General features: G+C 44.0%; 1 protein-coding gene across 2 annotated transcripts in view; it reads right to left on the reverse strand.

The window, feature by feature from the left end:
• The window catches only part of CREB1 (cAMP responsive element binding protein 1), a 126,282-nt gene that overhangs the window by 30,915 nt on the left and 74,664 nt on the right, over positions 1-20,703 (reverse strand). The gene's annotated exons all lie outside the window — the stretch shown is intronic.

Here is a 20,703-nt window from a genome sequence, read left to right on the forward strand (position 1 = left end):
CACTGCATGTGGATTGAAGTGCAATTCAAAATGAATGCCATTGCAATGTGCCAATGCTCATAAAATGCAATGTGTTATTGCACACGTTACCATAGCGCACTACATCATAAAAGTGTGCTTCAGCTTTCTCCTGAGAACCTATAGTCATGTGACTTTCTGTGCAACCATTCCGCTCATCAAATAAGGTCCTACTGTGCCTAGTTGATTCAATCACATTTACTTTACCCCTCGCTGCCAAACAGCAGTGATTGGTAATAAAAATGTAATCATTTAGCTGTGTAAAGTGCATTCTTAGGTGTTTACGCTAATGTCAATAAGGTCTTTGACAGGCTAGATTGAAATGAACCAAAACGCAAAATTAGTTTCCAAAACCAAAAAGGTAATTCTCCCAGCATCCAGCTGCAACATGATCTTAAAACAAGTCAGATTTTTTGCAAGAGAATGTGTATGATTCACGTTTCTCCAGATTCTGTCTGTTCTTTATCTCTTTATTAATTTTCTTTTTCTCTTTACAAAAACAAAAAAAAAAAAAAACACATTTAAATCATATCATCCCAGCACATTTCCAATGCCACATTTTGAAAAATAATTGCACGGTCAAGCAAAACTGTACCCAAAATTTTTATCATTTTGTTCACACAAATAGAGCTTCCTGTTGGTGGTATTTAATCACCACTGGGTTTTTTATTTTTTGCTAAATGAAAAAAGATTGAACATTTCGAAAAAAAGCTTTTCTTTTTTTTTAAATAAAATTTAGCAAATAAATAATTGTTCATAAAATTAGCCCAAAATGTATTCTGCTACACTTTTTGGTCAAAATAACCCAAATGGGTGTATATTATTTAGTCTGTGTGAAAGTTACAGTCCACAAGCTATGGTATATATATATATATATCTCTGAAAATTGATAATTCCTGATGGACAATCTCATTTCTTGAGGCCCTAAAATGGCAGGACAGTACAAATATACAAATACAAATTTTTTGCTCAGAAGATAGATCACGATTTTCGCGGCGTAACATCATCTTTCACATTAAAACAAAAAAGTTTCAGTGGGGTTGAATCGAGATCATGATTTTTTTAATGATTAATTGTGCAGCTCTACCATCAGGCCGTCATTTATCTATAGGATAATGATCATATGAAGTCATTTATTATCAAATATTTGTTTGGTTTCTTTTTTAATCATGATTACAGAAATTACCCAAATGGCCCTGATCAAAAGTTTACATACCCTGGAATGTTTCTCCACATCTGTTGCTTTTTCAAATTGCAATTAGTGTATAAAGCAAATGAGTTTGTTAGCTCTTAAATAAAAAGACAGTTTTTTGGCATGATCAGTCATATTTTTAATATCAATGCCAAAGTTTCATGATTTCTGCCAGGGTATGTAGACTTTTGAGCACAACTGTAAATGCCCAGTTATGTCAAGTCATGCCTTAATGTTTGGAAAGAGAACATCTGCAACTCCCTTGACACAAGGGAGAATTTGCATGGCAACTTGAATGCACTTTATGATCACTGTTTCCTGAGCGCAATTATATTGATGGCATGAGATGATTTTTTTTTTTTTTTTTTTTTATGTACTACAGTATATAGTTTAGTTTCTTTTGGGAACATTTCATGGAGGATATATGAGGAAGGAATGAAGAAGGGGCACCAATTTGGTGAAAAAGCAGAAAATCTGGAGAATCTGGTTATCTCATCAAGCATTGCATGACCCTCTGGTTTATGAGTCAAAATATCTGGTGATATTTTTATAAGGGAAGGAGGAAGAATGTAATCACATATCATATAAGAAGATTTAGATGTTGGACTTTTATTGACTTTGGGAATTTGCAGTACATTTTTGCACAAAGCACATTTTTTTTGGGGGGGTGGCTGATTTTTTTTGGAAGCACTGGATTATAGTGAGGGAAAATAACATTTGACCCTCTGCTGATTTTGTACGTTTGCCCACTGACAAAAAAAATATCAATTAGTTTAATGGTATGTTTATTTTAAAAAGCGAGAGACAGAATAACAATAAAAATATCCAGAAAAACTCATTTCAAAAAAGTTATGAATCAATTTGCATTTTAATGAGTGAAATAAGTATTTGACCCCTTTCGCAAAACACAACTTAGTGGCAGAATCCTTGCTGGCAATCACAGGGGTCAAAAGTTTCTTGTAATTGGCCATCAGGTTTGCACACATCTCTAGAGGGATTTTGTCCCACTCCTCTTTGCAGATCCTCTCCAAGTGATTAAGGTTTTGAGGCTGACGTTGGTAACTCGAACCTTCAGCTCCCTCCACATATTTTCCATGGCATTAGGGTCTGGAGACTGAATAGGCCACTCCAGGACTTTAATGTGCTTTTTCTTGAGCCAATCTTTTGTTGCCTTGGCTGTGTATTTTGGGTCATTGTCATGCTGGAATACCCATCCAGGACCCATTTAAAATGCCCTGGCTAAGGGAAGGAGGATCTCACCCAAGATTTGATGGTGCATGGCTCCATCCATCATCCCTTTGATGCGGTGAAGTGGCCCTGTCCCCTTTAACAGAAAAACATCCCCAAAGCATAATGTTTCCACCTCCATGTTTGATGGTGGGGATGGTGTTCTCGGGGTCATAGGCAGCATTCCTCCTCCTCCAAACACTGCAAGTTGAGTTAATGCCAAAGAGCTCAATTTTGGTCTCATCTGAACACAACACTTTCACCCAGTTCTCCTCTGAATCATTCAGATGTTCATTAGCAAACTTCAGACAGGCCTGTTCATGTGCTTTCTTGAGCAGGGGGACCTTGCAGGCACTGCAGTATTTCAGTCCTTCAGGGTAGTGTGTTACCAATTGTTTTCTTGGTGACTACAGTCCCCGCTGCCTTGAGATCATTGACATGATTCTCCTGTGTAGTTATGGGTTGATTACTCACCGTTCTCATGATCATTGAAACTCCATGATATGAGAGATAGCATGGAGCCCCAGACCGAATGAGATCGACAGATATTTTGTGTTTCTTCCATTTACGAATAATCGCACCAACTGTTGTCACCCTCTCACCAAGCTGCTTGGTGATGGTCTTGTAGCCCATTCCAGCCTTGTGTAGGTCTACAATCTTGTCCATGACATCCTTGGACAGCTCTTTGGTCTTGGCCATGGTGGAAAGATTGCAATCGGATTGATTGCTTCTGTGGACAGGTGTCTTTTATATAGGAAACAAGCTGAGTTAGAAGCACTCTCTTAGAGCCCATTCACACAGGGGCAACACGACTTCCAGCGCGACTTTCGGAGGCAACTTGGACACGACTTGAGTATGAATCACAGCACGACTTGGAGCAACTTACAACACAACTTGAAGTCGCCTCCAGGACAGGGAACTTTACAAGTGGCCAATCAGAGCTTATCAGCTGTGTGTGTGAAGGAGGGGGCTGGCTGTTTAGTGGAGTAAATTACTTTCTGTTTCCTTTCTGCTTCCTGTAAAGTTGCCTCAGTATGAACAGTGATCAGACTTGGAGGCAACTTCCATTGAAATCAATGGGTACAAGTTGCCTTCAAGTCGGATTGAAGTAGTACAGGAACCTTTTCTGAAGTCGGAGCGACTGCAGTAGTGTGCATTAAGACAGATCCATTCATTTACATTGATTTTTTTCATGTAGCGCGACTTGAGGTGACTAGGGGCGACTTGGGGCGACTTGAAGTCGGATCCAAAGTTGCCCCTGTGTGAATGGGCTCTTAGTGTTCCTAATCTAAGCTTGTCACCTGTATAGAAGACACCTGGGAGCCAGAAAGCTTGCTGATTGATAGGGGATCAAATACTTATTTCACTCATTAAAATTCAAATAAATGTATAACTTTTTTAAATGTGTTTTTCTGGATATTTTTGTTATGCTGTCTCTCACTGTTAAACTAAACCTACCATTAAAATTATAGACTGATCATTTCTTTCTCAGTGGGCAAAACATACAAAATCAGCAGGGGGAGCAAATACTTTTTTCCCCTCACTGTACTTATAATTTTACGTCATCTGTCCAGGGGAACAAGAATTACACTGGTCTACAAGGAGAAAGCCTCGGAAATGAAAGTAGCTACAATTTTACCAGAATTAGGTCACTAATAAAAGGAAAATTAAGTCCTGAGTATTAATTGGCTCTAATTTCCAAGATACAGCTTCAGGTCAAAAATTGTATCAAAATAATTCAAAATTACAAGGGTGGATGTGCAATTATACTCCATAACTTTTCTGCAAAACGTGATATTGCATTAAGAATGGCGCCACACCAATCATTATAAAATTGTCTTTTCATTGATATCAATAACATAACTTTCCATTCATTTATTGGTTTTTCATGTAACATTTAAATGCCCCCTCCACACCACTGGGACTGTAAAGGGCATGGACTTTTTCTTCCTGTTTAGCCAATGACAGATAAGTTGCACATATAATGCAACAATAATGAGGGGCCCAACTGTTGTCCTGATCACCTATTTTGCATCCAAATATAGGTGGTATGCCTTTTTTTACCACTGCCGCCATACTGCACTTTTGAGATGCAAATGTAGCAGAAGTTATGTGCATGGTTTACACAGTTTTGAGGCATCTTGGCTTCCAAGGGAAAATATCATGCAACTTTTCCTTGGAAATGTTAGGCAATGACACTTTCACCAGCCACTAGATGTACCTGTATGATGCGTAAATCTGACCAAGACAAATGTACCTTGCAATAAAAAAGGTACCATTTTCATTGTTCTACCATACTTTATCGAAAAATTACGAGGCATCATGATCATCAGACACCTCCATTCCTTGTAGGCAAATATAGTCGTCTGTGTATAAATCTTTATTGTGAAATATCTTGAATTAAACCAACCACCTTTATCACCTGTCCATGCACACAGAGGCTGTTATCAGCGTCTTTTGGCAGGGGCGTTTTCTGGCTGGAAAAAAACCCAGAACTAGTGGGTTTTAAGAGGAGTTTTTTTTTAGCTGTAAAAAACGCTCTGACTCTGATAAAGGCGTAAAACCAAAACACTTAACGGGGCTATTCAGGGTTCATCAGTTTTTGAACCATAAGCTTTTATCAGGTTTTGCTAAAAAAATAAAAGCTAAAAAGAAAAAAACACTACAAAAATAAGATTTTTGTACTCACCGTAAAAACCTTTTTTCTGAAGTTCATTGACGGACAAAGCTCCATTAATCTTGACCGTAGGGTTATTATACCACCTTCAGGATACATGCAGAACATGTATTACATGTGAAAAACAACAGAACTGTACAGCTCCGCCCAGGGGGCGGTCCCTCTGGCAATAACCCCTCAGCCTGCTTCCTGCAGCTCAGTACGTCAACAAGCAGTATAACGTAAACTAATAGGAGGGGTGGGTGCTGTGTCCGTCAATGAACTTCAGAGAAAGGATTTTACGGTGAGTACAGAAATCCTACTTTCTTTCTTGTTCATTGACGGACACAGCTCCATTAATCTTGACCGTAGGGACGTCCCCAAGCAGTGACATAATGAGGGGTGGGAACAGCAAACAAAGTCACCACCTGAACCAACCACAGCAGAACTTGCGGTCAACATATGCATCAGAGTGCATTGACAATCAAATTGTAACTTTCTCCAACAAAAAGGAAAGGGTGCAAATTGCAACGATTACACGGCAGCCTGCAAAGCTTTGCCGCCAAAGCAAGCATCCGAAGATGCGTTTACATCAACTTTGTAGAACTTTGTAAAAAGTGTGAACGGATGACCAAGGCGTCGCCTTACACACCTGAGAGACTGACGCTTGATGTCGGAAAGCCCAAGAGGTCCCAATTGCCCTGGTGGAATGGGCCGTGACAGGAAAGGGGGGCACCTGTACCTTCAAGGCGTAAGCCTGGACCACGGTCTGTCTAATCCACCTGGAAATGGTGGTCGACGAGACCGCGAGCCCTTTTTTCTGACCAGCCACCGAAACGAACAGAGAATCTGACTTCCGGAAGGGAGCCGTGGCAGACAGATATAACCTTAGAGCCCAGATCACGTCCATCGAATGGAGGGCCACCTCCTTAGGATGTGTGGGCATAGGACACAGAGATGGTAACACAATGTCTTCATTGAGGTGGAATGTGGAAACTACCTTCGGCAGGAAGGAAGGTTGCGGACACAACACCACCTTATCCTTGTGGATAACCAGGTAGGGCGACCTGCAAGGCCGCCAGCTCAGAAACCCTCCTGGCAGATGTAATAGCCACTAAAAATACCACTATCTGAGAAAGAGTCAACAAAGGAATTTCCCTGATGTTTTCAAACGGTGGTTTCTGAAGCGCCGATAACACCAGGTTCAGATCCCACGGAGGTAGGGGTGGACGTACCGGAGGGACTACATGCCGAACCCCTTGCACAAAAGTGCTCACCAATGAGTGAGATACCAGGGGTCATTGGAAAAAAACAGCCAAGGCCGATATCTGTCCCTTGACGGTGCTCAAGGCTAACTTTTGGTCCACTCCTCGCTGTATGAACAGCAGGATCCTGGCCACAAAATAGGTACGTGGGCGCAACCCCATCTCCTCACACATGGAGATATAAGCCTTCCATGTACGATGGTATATCTTCCGGGAAGAAGATTTTTGTGCCCTCAGCATAGTGGAAATTACCGAGTCCGACAGACGTCTGTTCCTTAGCACCTGGCTTTCAACAGCCATGCTGTTAAAACCAGCGACAGTAAAGCAGGATGGAGTATCGGACCTTGGGATAGGAGGTCCTCCCGCATCGGCAACCGCCAAGGAGCATCCGCCACCAAGCGTACCAGGTTGGCGTACCAAGGACGCCGGGGCCAATCAGTATTACTGGAATCCCCTCGGCCTCCACTCTGCAGAGCAGACGGGGTAACAGTTTGTGCGGAGGGAAGGTGTAAATCAGCGGTACTGCTCCCATGGAGCCACCAACGCGTCTGACGCATCCGCCCAAGGATCTCTTGTCCTGGACACGAACTTCCGCACCTTTCGATTGAGCCGAGAGGCTAGAAGGCCCCACCGCAGGCAAAGAAGCCTGAACACCTCAAGTTGCAGAGTCCATTCACCTGGGTCCAGCAGCTGATGACTTAGATAGTCCGCCTGCCAGTCTTCTACTCCCGGGATGTATATGGCCGACAGGGCCGGTACATGTCGCTCTGCCCACCGAAGTATGTGAGCGACCTCCCGTGCTGCAGCCAAGCTTCTTGTTCCTCCTTGATGGTTGATATATGCCACTGACTGAATTCTCATCGGACGTCCTTGTAGTCTCATCGACCATGTGGAGAGGCATAGCCTGATCGCTCGAAGCTTGAGCACATTGATCGGTAACTGGGATTCTTCCCTCGACCAGAGGCCCTGGGTCGATTGCACTCCCAATACTCCACCCCAGCCGGTCAGGCTGGCGTCCGTTGTGAGCACCGTCCAATGAAGAGGTAGGAACGATTTCCCGGACTGAAGGGCCGGAGATCTCAGCCACCAGAGAAGAGAGTCCCTGACTAACTGGCTGACCCAAATCTGACGATCCAGGGATAACAGAGACTTGCCCATTTGGACAATATCTCCTTCTGCAAGACTCTGGTGTGAAATTGAGCGTATGGAACCGCCTCCAAGGCGGCAACCATAAAGCCCAGAACTCGCATGCAGAAACGCAGCTATGACCACCTGCGGTTCCTCAACAGCTTCACCCCGGTCCTGAGAGTCTGCAGTTTGTCCGAAGGGAGAAACACTCTCGCTTCTACGGAGTCCAGCAATAAGCCTAGGTACTCCAGACGTTGAGTCGGCACTAACACCGAGGTTCAACTCACCCAAACTCTTGTAGAGTGTGCATGGTGATCGCCACATCCTCCCTTAATTCTGAGGCCGAAGCTGCTCTCAGAAGGAGATCGCCTAGGTAACCCACGATTGCGATCCCACGTTGTCGTAACAACGCCAAAATTGGGGCCAATACCTTGGTAAAGACTCAGGGTGCTGAAGCCAGACCAAAGGGGAGAGCCACAAACTGGTAGTGGTCCTCCCCTACTGCAAATTGCAGAATCCTCGAGGCATATGGGTATGTGCAGGTACGCGTTCTGGATATCCAGAGACGCCAGGGAGTCCCCCTGATGGAGTGCAGCAACTACGGAGCGAACCGATTCCATTCTGAACCTCTGTACTTTCACAAAGCAATTGAGGGCTTTCAGGTCCAGGATTGGACGTACTTCTTCCTTTTTGGGGACTACAGATTGGAATAGAACCCCTGAAACCTTTCCGTTTCTGGAACAGGCACTATCACCCCGCGGCTGAGCAGGTCCCTTACTGCCTCAAACAGGGCCTCCCGGCGAGCTGGGAGTAAGGGTATGCTGGAGGGAAAAAATCTATTTGGTGGCCAAGAGAGGAACTCTATCTTGTAGCCCGATTAAATCAGTTTGCAGACCCATTGGTTGGACAGCCGAGAGGCCCACCGAACTGCAAACTCCCAAAGGCGATCCCCCACCCGTGTGTTGGGCTGGGGCCAACCTTCATCCGGTAGCACTCTTACTCGCTAGCTTGTGAGGCCAGGGACACTTCTGTCCCTCAGTAGTCGCCCTGTCGGACTGGGAGCGTTTACCTGAGGTCCCGGGCGGACGAAAAAGCCTCTTTTGAGTGGAAAAAGAGGGCCCTAGCCTGCAGCGTGGCTCCCTACCCTTCCTGGACTGTGGGAGCAACGTGCTCTTCCCACCTGTGACATTCTTAATAATGTCATCCAGCAAGGCTCCAAATAGTCGCTCACCAAGGAAGGGCAAATCCGTCTTTTTTAGATGCCTGGTCCGCAGACCAGCATTTCAGCCAGATCAGGTGCCGCAGCACCACTGCTGATACTGATGCTCTGGAGAGCAATTGAAGTGTATCCAGGGAGCATCACAGACATAATTAAGGCCGTGCACCAACTGGTCTGCTAGTTACAGGCAGACTGGAGGAGACTGCTGCTTCTCCTATTCACGGTGCAATAGTTTTGCCCATTCAGTAATGGTATGTAACACTAATGCCGTGGCCAGTACTGGTCGTAGCGCTGACCCCGCTACCGTAAAGATGGACCGGGCCACTCCCTCGGCTCTCCTGTCGGTAGGGTCCTTAAATGCAGGAGTCCCTTCTACAGGGATCGTGTTTACTTTGTTTAACCTGGATACTGGGGGGTCCACGACTGGGAGACAACCATTTTTTAAGAAGGCCCTACTCATCAAAGGGGTAACGCACCGCCATTCTTTTTGGGACCGAAAAGGTCCATTGCGGGCTTCCCCATTCCTTGTATATGAACTTATCAAAGTAAGTCAGATACGGAAACACCTTAGGTGTATGGGCTGGCTTACGGGACCCAAAAGGGACCGCCACCTCGGCAGAGGATCCTGCCGCATCCTGTATTTTCAGGGTATCACGCACAGCGGTGATAAGTGCTCCAACTAGCGCTTTTTCCTGCGTGGACCCGGAATCATCCTCACTGTCCGATCAGTCCTGGTCAGCATCCTCTGACACATCAGAACAGGGACCGCCAGTCACTACGGGGCCCGAGTCTGAATCAGAGCTCTCCCCGGATGATGGGGGGGGGGGGGCAGGGGCCGTTTCTTTACCCCGCTTGCGCCCGCACGCCGCCTCCACCCTGGCAACGAACGTTTCAAGGACCGCCGACAAAGCGTCCAAAGGCACTGCACTACTTGCAGGCGAGCCGGTTGCAATTGCAGGGAGGTCTGGGGAAGAAATGCCCGCTTCTGACGTCATGCTGACCCACCCTGTCTGCCACCCTTGGAGACTTAGGACAAGGTGCTCATTCCCACCCTCCTAGCTGCTACAGACTGAGGGGCCCCCATTGCAGGACTCACCACCCTGACCAAGTGCTGCTAATGGCTGTATCCTGTGTCAGCTCACAAGTGTCCAGGAACAAAAACTGTGCTGTTCTGAGGCACAGGAACCAGTGCTGTGGGGAAAAACCACGCCGAGGCTACAAGAAAACGGCCGCCGGGCGCCCTGTACAGAAAGAAAAAAAACACAGGGGAAAATGGCCGCCAACCATGGTTCTCATGGAGGCTAACAGAAAATGGCCGACGATCACTGCTGTACACAGAAAATGCAGATAATGGCGGCGGTCAGCACTATGGTGGCAGCGCATGCAGAGCCCACAGACATCCAGATGACAGCACGGGGACACAGACAGCCAGCGCAGCCCCCAATCAAGGATCAGAGCCCCCCGGAGGACCCCTGGCTCAGGTACACATACCGCACTACAGCCCAGTCATGCAGCATCCCCCACGGGGGGATGAGAAGAAAGGGAGAAGAGGGACCCCCTAATCGACCTCCCAGGGAATGCCCAGCTGCTCTGTCCTGCCGAGACAGGAAGAGTTGTACTTACCATGCGGACGAGCTGGAGGCATCCCATCACAGACCCACACCCAAGCAGTACGGGGTGGCTGCGGGCCACGGCACACTCTGACAAAGACATTTGTAGTCCGATCATATGTGTCCCCCGGAGCATTGCGCTCACCGGCCACCCCTGGAGTCTGAGGGGCATGTCGTGGCTGACCCATCGCGTAGCTAGAGCCTGCACAAGCTCGATGGCCAGGCTGGGGAGACTAAAAGGATCTATATTATCCAGCCTGTTACCCAGCCGGCTGTTGATAGAAGATCACAAGATCTTAAAAACTTGCAGAAAAGGCAAAAATACAGAAAAAAATCCCCAGGACCGATGGTCCCGACAGGGAGCCTAGGTCCTTCTCTATCACTAGGCAGAAAAAAAAACTGAGCTGCAGGAAGCAGGCTGAGGGGTCATTGCCAGAGGGACCGCCCCCTGGGCGGAGCTGTACAGTTCTGTTGTATTTCACATGTAATACATGTTCTGCCTAGTCCTCTCCTGAAGGTGGAGTAATAACCCTACGGTCAAGATTAATGGAGCTGTGTCCGTCAATGAACGAAACAGAAACTCATTCTACAGCGAGAGCTACTGGTGTTTTTATAATGTCCAGAGTGCATGAGGCGTAAGGCTATGTTTACATCTTTGCAATGCTCGTGCATTGGTTCGTGTTTTTGTGCAAAAAAATTTAACTAAAGAAGTGCACTTAGCTTCTTTTTTTTTAAAAAAGGGCAATTTACCACAAAGCATGGTACTTTTTTTTACCAGGTATTGCAACACACATGCATTGGCAAAGTGCGACAGGGTACCATTAACCATTTCAATACAAGGCATTTATACACACTTTCTGCCCAGACCAAATTTTAGCTTTCAGTGCTCTCACACTTTGAATGCCAATTACTCAGTCATACAACACTGTACCCAAACAAAATTTTTATCATTTTTGTCATACAAATAGTTTTTTTTTTTGGTAGTATTTAACCCCTTCCCGCCGAGCATACGCAGATATGCGGCCTTGGCTTTCGGGGGGTTATACAGCAGCAGCTGGCATCATCCCGGTACCTTTTTATAGAACAGGCGACTGGCTTTCCAGGGATAACAACTGATGCAGCAAAAAGCCGCTCGATTGTTATCCTGGAGGAGCGGGAGGGGAGGTCCTCCCCTCCCGCCGCTCTGAATGGGCCTCCCGTCCCACCGGGAGACCCGATCCTCGATCTGCCACTTCTGGCGGCTAGAGACAGACTGGCACGAAGCCAGAAATGGCTTCATTCCAGTCTCCTGAATGTAAACATGGAAGCGACGTTACAATGTCACTTCTTGTTTACTTGGCTGCCAATGGCACTGGATTTAAAAAATATATACAGTATTCAGAGGAATAGGCGTTTTCGGCGATCTGAATACTTTGAAGTGCAAAAGGAGGGATTGGAGGTCTTTTAGACCCTCGATCCCTCCATAAAGAGTACCTGTCATCACCTATTACTGTCACAAAGGATGTTTACATTCCTTGTGACAGCAATAAAAGTTATTTTTTTTTTTAAAACACAATTTAATATAAAAATAAATAAAATAAATAAGAAAAAAACATTTTTTTTTAAAGCGCCCCCGTCCCCACGAGCTCGCGCAGCAAAGAAAATGCATATGGAAGTCGTACCCGCATATGTAAACAGTGTTCAAATCACACATGTGAGGTATCGCCGTGATCGTCAGAGCGAAAGCAATAATTCTAGCATTGGACCTCCTCTGTAACTCTAACCTGGTAACCGTAAAAAAACTGAAAGCGTCGCCTATGGAGATTTTTAGGTACCATAGTTTGTCGCCATTCTATGAGTGCGTGCAATTATAAAGCGTGACATGTTTGGTATCTATTTACTCGGCGTTAACATCATCTTTCACATTATACAAAAAAATCGGGATAACTTTACTGTTTGTTTTTTTTTAAATTCATGAAAGTGTCCCTTTTCCCAAAAAGTTGCGTTTAAAACACCGCTGCACAAATACCGTGTGACATAAAATATTGCAACAATCGCCATTTTTTCTCTAGATTCTCTGCTAAAAATATATATATATAATGTTTGGGGGTTCCAAGTAATTTTCTAGCAAAAAATACAGATTTTAACTTGTAAACACCAAATGTCAGAAATAGGCTTAGTCATGAAAGGGTTAATCACCACCGGGTTTTTTATTTTTCGCGACATAAGTGAAAAAAGAGCGGAAATTTTGAAAAAGAAACACTTTTTTTTTTTAGTTTCTATGATAAAATTTTGCAAAGAAGTCATTTTTGTTCATAAATTTGGGCCAAAATGTATACTGCTACATCTCTTTGGTAAAAATAACCCAAATCAGTGGAGATTATTTAGTCTCTGAAAGTTATAGAGTCTACAAGCTATGGTGCAAATCATTGAAAATTGATTACACCTGATGCACTGATGGCCTATCTCATTTCTTGAGGCCCTGAAATGTCATTAAAGTACAAATACCCCCCAAATGACCCCTTTTTTAAAAGTAGACAGTCAAAGGTATTTAGTAAGAGGCATGGTGAGTTTTTTGAAGTTGTAATTTTTTCCCACAATTCTTGGGAAAATTAAGAATTTTTTTTTTTTTTTTTTCACGAAATTGTCAACAAGTTATTTCTCACATGCAGCATATGCATACTTCCAATTACACCCCAAAATACATTCTGCTATTCACCCCCAACCCCCTCCCAAGTACAGCAATACCAGATGTGTGTGACTTTTACACAGCCTGGCCACACAGAGAGGTTCAACATGCAGGGAGCACCATCAGGGGTTCAAGGAGCATAAATTACACCTCTAATTTCTTAAAGACCTATTACATTTGTGAAGGCCCTGGAGCACCAGGACAGTGGAATTACCCACAAAATGCCCCAATTTTGGAAAGCAAACACCCCAATGTCTATTCTATGAGGCATAATGAGTCTTTTGAACGGTTCATTTTTTTCCACAAGTCTTCGGAAAACGTGGAAAGTAAATTAAAACATTTTTTATTACACAAAGTGGTCAGTTTATAAGATATTTCTAACTCAAAGCATGTATATAGCAAAAATTACACCCCAAAATACATTCTGCTACTCCTCCTGAGTATGTAGTACCGTCAGGCGTTCTAGGAGCATAAATTACACATCTCATTTCATTGCTACCTATCACACTTCTGAAGGTTTTTGAGCACCAGGACAGTGGAATTACCCACAAAATGACCCCATTTTGGAAAACAAATACATCAACGTATATTCTATGGGGCATGGGCTGCAGATAGGTACTCTGATGGCCTGGTGACAGGTACTCGGATGACCTGGTGACAGGTAATCAGATGGGCAGTGACAGGTACTCAGTTACTTGTTAAGTCAGAAGAACTGTCACAGGTACTAGAGTACTCAGATGAACGGTGACAGGTACTCAAGTACTCAGATGGGCTGTGACAGGTCCTCTTTATTGGGGGGGCAATCGGTGTGGTTGGTGTACACTGTAAGTGGTAACGAGCTGTTACCACAATCTCCTTCTCACACGCGATTGGTGTGTGAGGAGGAGAACTCGGTAACATCTCGTTACAGCGGTTTGTTGACATTCTGTGACCGGCTGTGATTGGACACAGCCGGTCACGTGGGAAAGAGCCAATTTCATTGGCTCTTTACTGCGATCGGGGTTGGGCTGTGCCAGGGTGACAGGCCTTGTCCCCGATCGCCGCTCTGCAGCGCCCTAGGGGTGCACGTGGGTAGTAAATGTGACCGGCCATTTTCTATTGGCTCTTTACACAGATCTGGGATGGGCTGTGTCTGAGGGACACACCTCATCCCCAATCTCCGCGCTGCGGGCCCCCGCAGGAGCGCCGAGAAGCCAAGGACGTCATATGATGCCCACCTAGGATGGGAGACCCCATCTGCGGACGTCATATGACTATAGCCTGGTATTGAAGTGGTTAAGCATGGATGGTACACCAAGAGCACCATTCATTTTCACACAAATGCACCCAATATAGCATGAATTCCCACAAGGCATAAATGTGAATGGAGCCTTAGGCCTCAAGTACACTGCTGCTGGTAAACGGACATTTAGGAGCAGTTGGGCATTTTTTTCAACTGCTCCTGAACTCTCCCCTATGTTATCTTATCAGAACTTGTACACAAGTTCGTTTATAGTCGTTTCTAGGCAGTTGAGTTTAGAGGCTTTTTTGGGAACCAAAAAAAAATGCATTCAGAAGCTGTGTTTAGAAGCATTTCAAGTGCCAAACACGGCTACCCGCGTTTAGGTCTAGAAGTGTTTTTAAAAGGGAAACAGTTTATTACTTTTGAGCCTGGAAAATGCTAAACACACACCAAAAACTCAATTATCACTGCCTGCAAAAGCTTGATATACCATGTGATAGTCCCCTCATCAGCCAATTATGCTGTACAATGCAGGACTTGCATTACTTGACGCTGTAGTTGAGTCACCAACAGACGCTCCTCTGGAGGCACGCTTTTCCTCATGTTGGTGTCCATGCAAACTAGACAGGGTCTAACCTTTTCCAAGAGAACGTCAAAGGTGGCAATTGACATGCATGTAAAATTCAAAAGAATTCTCTGGGCAATTATGCAGCTGAACATAGATATTAGAAAGTATCCTGTGGACATGCATTAAACCATCAATGGATGTGTTCAGTAGCGACAAACTCTGGTCCTCTCATGCAATTTTCTACATCTTTGGAGCCTCAGCAAAAGCAACATCAGGAGCATTTCCTCACACATGCGCATCATGGGATCCATATTAACCAATCAACCAAAAAATAACAGCTAGCTACAAGCACACTGCTTTCTCAGCTGCTACTCACACTGTTCTCTCACAGAATGGCTGAAATAATTAATAAATACTTGTTTTTAGTGCTTTCTAATCATTTGGGAGGGTCTCCTGGGGTTATCTTTAGTAAACGCTTCTGAACGCAAACACGGCTAAACATGGCTTCTGAACACTGTTAAACACACGTAGATTACTATCTGTGATGTTCCAGCGTTCAGGAGAGGTTGAGAAACGTCCAGTCCTGTGGTACATGAAGCCTTAAGTGGTCAGATCTCACAACTGCCATATACCATCTATGCCTAGCCTGAGAGGAACAATCTCCAATCTCCACCACTGCACATAAAGTCATAACAGTTCTTAGGTTTTCAGTGAACATAAAGAAGATTTCTGCACACCTATGGGACATCACTTCTCACAACTGGACCACACTATAGAAGACCTCAATGTTTTAGTTCTTAAAGGGAACGTCAGAACTATGCAGGAAAGGAAATCTTTTGAACCAAGAATGATACTTCATTTTAAACAATAATGGCCTAAATTTAGATATTGGTTTCCCTACCCATTATCCTACAGTCCCCAAGCCCCCCCCACCAGTCTATATATCTCCCACTGTCTTATCTTAATAACTATGCTAGTTTTATTACCATTACCATGTACATTTGTTTGTGTTTTATTCTTTTTTACATTCTGCTAAAACTTTTGTGAATCAGTACTGCTGTGACCTTGAAGAAGGGGACGTACCCTGAAAGCTTGTCCTGAAAAATTGTATGTTAGTGCAAATAAAAAATATATCACGAACAGTACTCTAGGTTTTCAATGAAAGAGGGATTCAATTGTATATTGGGTTACAACAAAGAATACAAAAACACAGGGATTGCACGATTGTCCAAATACCAAAAAAAGTAAAAAATATGTATCCATGTACTTTTTTTGCCATTTGGATTTAGTAAGACTACACTGGAAAGAGAAACACCTGACCGGGTTCATTAAAGCGCTTGGAAGGATTAAAATGTCAAAAAAAAAAAAAAAAAAAAATTAGAAAAAATTACAATACAATTACAATGACAATACACAAAGACAGTCATGCTATGCCTTGTAGAGTTGTAAGCACATCTTTATGTAAAGAAGCCAAAATAAATCACGTGCAGTGATAGGAAAAAAAAAAATAAAACAGGGCAGATTATTTTATTTAAAATTCTCATTCTAAAGCAGTAGGGCTGAAGAGAAAAAAAAACTGACAGCTCATGAGGAGCCGCTGTGCTAACTATCCGATGTTAGTACAGCGATCTCCTCTGCTGTGCTACTGTGTTCTGCCAGAACACTCCGGTCATTGCTGAAAGCGCTGATGGGGAGCCAATCATCAGACCTTTTACAGTCATGCCCCTAACGGCCGGTTTCTGTTTGGACTGGCTGCAGCAGTACACACGAGAGAAATGACGGCCAGTGAACTGGCTGATGCCACCCAACATTCAGCCCCTGTGTGTAGTAGGCTTTAGTTTTGTGCCATTTATATTAAATGTTTTTTTCTAATTACTATTGGGAAACAGCCCCTGACCCCCCCCCCCCACACACACACACACAAACACACATTTTTTTTTTTTTTTTTTTAAGAATTATGTTCATGTGATTACTGCCATACTTTGACATTTTACTTGCAACTTGCTTGACCCCTAGGTCGATTTACTAAAACTGGAGAGTGCAAAATCTGCTGCAGATCTGCATAGAAACCAATTTCCATTTTTTTGTCAAAGCTTAATTGAACAAGCTGAAGTTAAATGCGGTTTGGCTACCATGCACAGCTGCACCAGATTTTGCACTCTCCAGTTTTAGTAAATCAACCCTTGAGTCATTAGTACCCTCATTAATAAAGCTGAATGCATTACAAACAAATGGAAAGAGAATACAAATAAACAAAAAGGAAAAAAGCTGGAGTGTTGTTAGTTTGTAGGGCACTGTTGCTATCAGCATAGCTGATGTTTTTCAGACTTGGGCAAGTATTTATGCTAGTCAGCAACAATCATAGTAAGCAAGAGGTAAAAATAAATGAAATTGCATCAGAAGTTCTTTTCTATGTACTTTCCCTGAGTCAATAACTCAAAAGTATTGAAGCTTGTGGGTCAGAGTGACAGCCAGGCAATTTTCCTCCTTAATTTGCATCTGCATCTACAGATTTTCATTCAATCAGCTTTGTATTTTGCCATGAATGAACAGGGAGGTGAGCACAAAAGCAATACCATTTTGGTATCATTATGTGTCATTATCAGTTCCTAGTCTACTGACCAGATATCTTTTCATATGAGAAAAGTAAAAAGTCCTAATGATTGAGAACCGTTAATTCACAAAAGCAAAATAGGGGTAAATCTATAATTTAATTGTAAATTGTGTACATCTGTCTATATTTGGCAATATTGTTATGTCTAAACAAATGCTGCCAACACTTTAAAATAGCGCCCGCTCGTGGAATGGCGACCAACATTTACCCTTAAAAATCTCCATAGGCGACATTTAAAAAATTCTACAGGTTGCATATTTTGCGTTACAGAGGAGGTCTAGGGCTAGAATTATTGTTCTCGCTCTACCGATCGTGGCAATACCTCACATGTGTAGTTTGCACACCATTTTCATATGCGGGCACTACTCACGTATGCATTCGCTTCTGCACGCGAGCTCGGTGGGATGAGGAGTGTTTAAAAAAAAAATGTTTTTCTTTCTTATTTATTTTACCTTTTATTTTTACACAGTTTAAAAAAAAAAAAAAAGTGTCACTTTTATTCCTATTACAAGGAATGTAAACATCACTTGTAATAGAAAAAAAAGCATGACAGGACCTCTTAAATATGAGATCTGGGGTCAAAAAGACCCCAGATCTCATATTTACAAAAAATGCAATAAAAAAAAAAAAAAAAAATGGCCCTTTAAGAGCTATGGGCGGAAGTGATGTTTTGACATCGCTTCCGCCCTGCAGTGTCATGGAGACGGGTGGGGGCCATCTTCCCCTCACTTGACTCTATGCACGGCCACGGGAAGGATCCGATTGCCTCCGCTGCTGCCAACGGCTCCGGTAAGAGGCGGAGGGCACCGTATCATGGCGGGGGGGGGGCCCTCTCCCACCACCGATAAAAGTGATCTCACGGCAAATGCGCCACAGAGACCACTTTTATCTTGTACCGGACCGCCGGCCGAACATGGCGATACCGGGGTTATGGCAGCTAGCCGCTGCCATAACAACGATATCCGTCCTCAAAGTGAGGACATACATCGGCATGCGGTGGTCCGTAAGTGGTTAAAGGAATGCCCACCCCTCGTTTTTGGATAATGGATTTTTTTTTTTTTCCACTTACCTTATGTGAAGCACTAAAAATTTACTTCCGTCCTACCTTGGGCATGGCGTCATTTCCTCCTACGCCCCGCTGACAGCGGGCCATTCAGAAAGCGCTGTGCTCATGCGCGGTAGGAAACCGGCGCTGAAGCCTACAGGCTCCACCGCCGGTTTCCCTTAGTTACAATGGTGGCGCCTGCACCCACGCCGATGGACGGATTGGCCTCGGGGGGGCTGACATTGTGGGCTCCCTGGACAGGCAACTGTCCTTATTAAAAGTCAGCAACTGCAGTGTTTTGTGGCTGGAACACTGCTTTAAGACTTACATTTGCTGTCCACAAGGGAAAAAACTGTGTAGCGTATTTACATGAAGTGGATTTAAAATGCTCCCTTACATTCTGCATCTTTCTTCCCCTTCTATGTGTTGAAGTTGATCTCTTAGCAGAAGAAAAACCTGTACCGAGAAAAAAAAAAACTGTATATAGGCTGCCCTATTTCTGAAAAGATAAGCTGCTTGACTGCCGTGCTGATCAGTGGATTCTTACTTCACTGACCCTGAACAAGCCAGGAGACTGGGAGTTCTGACTTTGTTCTGGCTGTGTCAGCTGAAAAATCTGTACCAGGCATTGTGAAATAAAGCGGACCCTCATGTAAATATTAGACTACTAAAATCTTCTCCCCTTGTCTGCAATCTACAAAGGGAACTTGTTTTATTTAACTTTTTTTTCCAGCTCTAGCCTGTCCACCTCACCCCCTTCATTCTCGCCTATGCAAGAATAAGGTAATCTTTTCCTCTGTAGTCCTCCTAGTATATGCATATCCCAGGGGGCATAAGCTGCAATACAGCAGCCATATGAGGACTGACCTGGCAGCATACAATCAGGGAGCTGGCTGCCTGAACCAGAAAGACAGCCGGCTCCCGATGACTTCAGAAGCGAAGATGGCTCAGATAGGGCAGAGGATCCCAGCAGGACAATGCTGAATTTGAAAATATTTTTAATTATATATTTTTTGAAGGTAAGCCAGCCTAAAAGTGGGAGGGAGTGAAGTATTAAAGCCAGACACAGCTGGGCAACTGGCAATCTCCATAATTCTCTAAATACATATTTCCTGTAAGCTGCTTTGTGGAAGTTTAAGGTACAGGTTTTCTTGAAAAATTAGGTACTGTTGCCGCTAGATACAAGAGACACTATGCTGCTTTGCTGAAGCAAAAAGGACAACCTAGCAGCCATACTTAACGAACATAAAAGCAACCCCCAAATAGACTTACAAAGTCGAATTGAGGCCGCTCGATTAGAATTAAACGTTTGTCTTACGACTAAAGCAGACTTGAAGTGATTGTAGCCATATTAGTGCAATTGTGACAGAAAAAATGGAGTACTGTCCGTGATACTTTTTTTATTTGCACTAACATATCATTTTTCATGGACGAGCTTTCGGGGTGTGACCCCTTCTTCAAGGTCCAAGCAGTACTGATTCACAAAAGTTTTAGGCTGGACACAGGCCAGGTTCTACTACCAAGAGAATAAGCCGGGAAAACTCTTGGTGACAAAACTAATATTAGGAAACCTGATGGCATCTTTACCCAAATTTGGTCTTACAGGAATTCCAAACCTTCTATAAGACATTAAAAGACGATGGGAACGATACTTGCCAACCAGAGTTTGATGACTTATGCCGCGTACACACGGTCGGACTTGCCAACGGGACAAGCTCCGTCGGCATTTCCAACGGAAAAATTTAGAGCATGTTCTCTATCTAAGTCCATCGTAAATGCCGACAGAAAAAGTCCAATGGGGCATACACGCGGTCGGATTATCCGACCAAAAGTTCCCATCGGAATTTTTGGAACTTCCGACCGTGTGTACACGGCATTAGTCGACCGGCTCCCTATCCCAACCCTAACAGACGAAGAGAGACCCTTTAGATAAGGACATTACAGTGAAGGAGGTATTGGCAGCCATTAAACAAGCCCCATTAGGCAAAGCGTCAGGACCAGATGAGTTCACAACCTTATACTATAAAAAATGTGCTCCCTTTTGGCCCCGTCCTTAGCAATATTCGTTAAAACCATCCAGAAGGGCGACCCAATAGACATGGACTCTAATAGAGCATTCGTTACACTCATTGCTAAGCCCCACAAAGACCACAGCAACGTGGCTAACTACCACTACCACCCAATATCCTTAATACTGATTTGAATCTATTTACAAAAATGTTAGCGAATAGGCTGTCGTCATTTTTAGCTAGCTAAATTTAGCTAGCTATA

The sequence above is a fragment of the Aquarana catesbeiana genome, linkage group LG06 (assembly GCF_042186555.1).
Source record: "Aquarana catesbeiana isolate 2022-GZ linkage group LG06, ASM4218655v1, whole genome shotgun sequence".
NCBI classification, from domain to species: domain Eukaryota; kingdom Metazoa; phylum Chordata; class Amphibia; order Anura; family Ranidae; genus Aquarana; species Aquarana catesbeiana.